At 44.7% G+C, this 2,333-nt stretch overlaps 1 pseudogene across 1 annotated transcript; it reads left to right on the top strand.

Moving 5' to 3' along the window:
* Positions 1 to 503: 503 nt before the first annotated feature.
* Positions 504 to 2,128, top strand: LOC148019886 (mitochondrial import receptor subunit TOM9-2 pseudogene; annotated as a pseudogene). The gene is made up of 2 exons (XR_015694884.1): positions 504 to 661; positions 1,402 to 2,128. The product of XR_015694884.1 is annotated as a mitochondrial import receptor subunit TOM9-2 pseudogene (transcript).
* The last annotated feature ends 205 nt before the right edge of the window (positions 2,129 to 2,333 follow it).

Raw genomic sequence — 2,333 nt, 5'->3', positions numbered from 1 at the left:
ACATGTATTTGGGATTTTCATAAACTAATATAATAGTAAGATAGCTAAAATAATATAATGGTAAGATAAAGAAAAGAGGTTTGGAAAAGGGGGTAGGTTCAGGAAGCCCTGTGGAGGTTCGAGGTTTTCCGAACCTATAGCTAAAATAATATAATAGTAAGATATGGTCTTCTTTCTTGTTGGGTGTAGGTTCCCACCTTGGATGGGGGGATCTCGCCCGCCCAAGTCGGTCCGGCATGCGAGTTTTGCGGAGCGAGTAATTTGTTCACACATCAGCAGTACGCCCCTTTGTTTTTTGGTGGTGAGTTGGTGTCCGGTGCGCCCGTGTGTGACCGGCCTAGAAATGTTTGAAACTTTTAAGGTTTTTACGTTCTTCTTTAAATCTTAAATGTTTTTTTTTTTGGGTGAAAATGTTGAAATTCATTTGCTAAAACCTCTCTCGAAATTTAAAACCCAAAAAACTGCGTGGAAAAAAACAAGCCACGAGTTGTCTGCCAAATCACTACTACAACTTTTTTCCAGGCAGGCGGACGCGCAGAACCCTTGCAGAGCCGCAGGCGAGCTGCCAAAAGCCCTACAGGCTATATCGTGTGTTAAGGGTTCCAGGGAGGGAGGCAGGGAGGTAGGAAGGGAGGCCTTCTTCGTCAGCTCCTCTCATCAGGTATTTCTCTCTGTCCCTGTTCCTGCTCTGTAGTCGATCACATGTCTGCAGTTGCAGCCTGTATGTGTTTGTTTCTGCTTTTGCTCTTGTTTAACTTCAATGGGAACAATCTGGTTGCTATCTTGCCTTTTCATCAGTACTTAACAAGATGGCTTCTGTATGGAAAGTTCCATGTGCGGTGAATCTAGGGATTCTGCATGGGCGCGCACGCGCTCTCAGAGAGAGAGAGAGAGAGAGAGAGAGAGAGAGAGAGAGAGAGAGAGAGAGAGAGAGAGTTTTCTCTACGTTGAATTTTAGGGTTCCTTTTGAGCTAGATTTTGTACCTGTAGTTTGTATCTTCTGATGTGCATGTTATGCTAATAAGTCATACCAGTCTGCCTGCTTTGTTCCCATTTCCATTCTCGTTTTACCCTGGGAAGCACTTTTGGTTATGCCACTTTTCACCATCTTCTTTTACCTGTCTGGTCCGTTCTCTGTTCAGGAGTTGTATACAAGGCTGCGAGCTTCTATTTTCATTTTGACCGCCCTCATTTTGCTCTGAGGACAGTGCTTGCACTGTTCCCGTTTCATCATAGGACTGTTCCCATTGCTTTCATTACTTGTACAAGAATGCGAATGCTTTAGTCAGGTTTCACCTGTGTCTTAGTTTCACGCTTTTGTTGACTGATGTACTTCAATGATCATATTCCATGATATTGCGCTGGTCTTTTGTTTGCCTCACCAAACACAAGTTCATACAGGTGTTGAAGCAGGAGCTGCGAAGATCTGAGAGCAGGACCCATGGCTCAACGTCCTGGAAGCCATGCTCGAGGCCGGCGCAGCACACCAGCCATAACTGCACCAGGAAATGATGGCATTCTGGCTCGCATGAGCAATTCTGTGAGGCAGTCAGTAGTCTTTCACAAGACCAAGAGAGCAGCCTCTAATACTGCCCGGTTCAGCAAGAAGCTACTATGGAGCACTGGCAAGGCAGCATGGATTGCTGGCACAACATTCCTTGTGCTTGCTGTGCCGCTTATCATTGAGATGGACAGAGAAGCTCAATTTGCTGCACTTGAAGGTCATCAAGCTAGTTTATTGGGTGCTCCCTCACAGCAACCCAATCTCCCTCCTCCAGTGTAGCACTGTATTGTTACAGGTTAACATTGACTTTCATACTGGCTGTTGGCAGTACAGTTCATGTGAGATCCAATGTCCCGAGTTCCTGCAGTGATCAGGGCCAGGTCAAGTCTGTTTGAGAAGCATCGCTACTAGAGTCATGAATATTGTTCATAATTTTTTTGGTAGCCTAGTTAAAAGCATAATACCACTGATGTGATATTGTAACAATCAGGGGTGGAGTTTTCACTCCTCTTCACCTTGGGCCCAGCTTCCAAGGTTTAGATGTCAAGATTGAAAGACAGAATGGTAACCAGAGAACTACAAGGCTTGTGGGTTTATCAATATTTGATCAGGAGATTCTGATTTGCAGAAGCTTCTCAATGTGGCTGCTTCAATGATTATCTCTGGGTGCCATCTGTCATTTTCTCCAGTTATGTGCACTGGTTTCAGAGACAAATTTTGCTGCAGACAGACGATGATTTTGTAGGAGTGTAGAGTTCTTCCACTCAAGTCAGTTAGTTAAGGACATCTTTTTTGTCTTCTATGGCTGCTCATGGGGTTGAGGCTCCAA

The sequence above is a fragment of the Lygodium microphyllum genome, chromosome 19 (genome assembly GCF_053477565.2).
Source record: "Lygodium microphyllum isolate KBCC chromosome 19, Lygodium_microphyllum_v1.1.10, whole genome shotgun sequence".
NCBI classification, from domain to species: Eukaryota; Viridiplantae; Streptophyta; class Polypodiopsida; order Schizaeales; family Lygodiaceae; genus Lygodium; species Lygodium microphyllum.
This window is presented reverse-complemented; position numbering and strand designations above follow the sequence as displayed.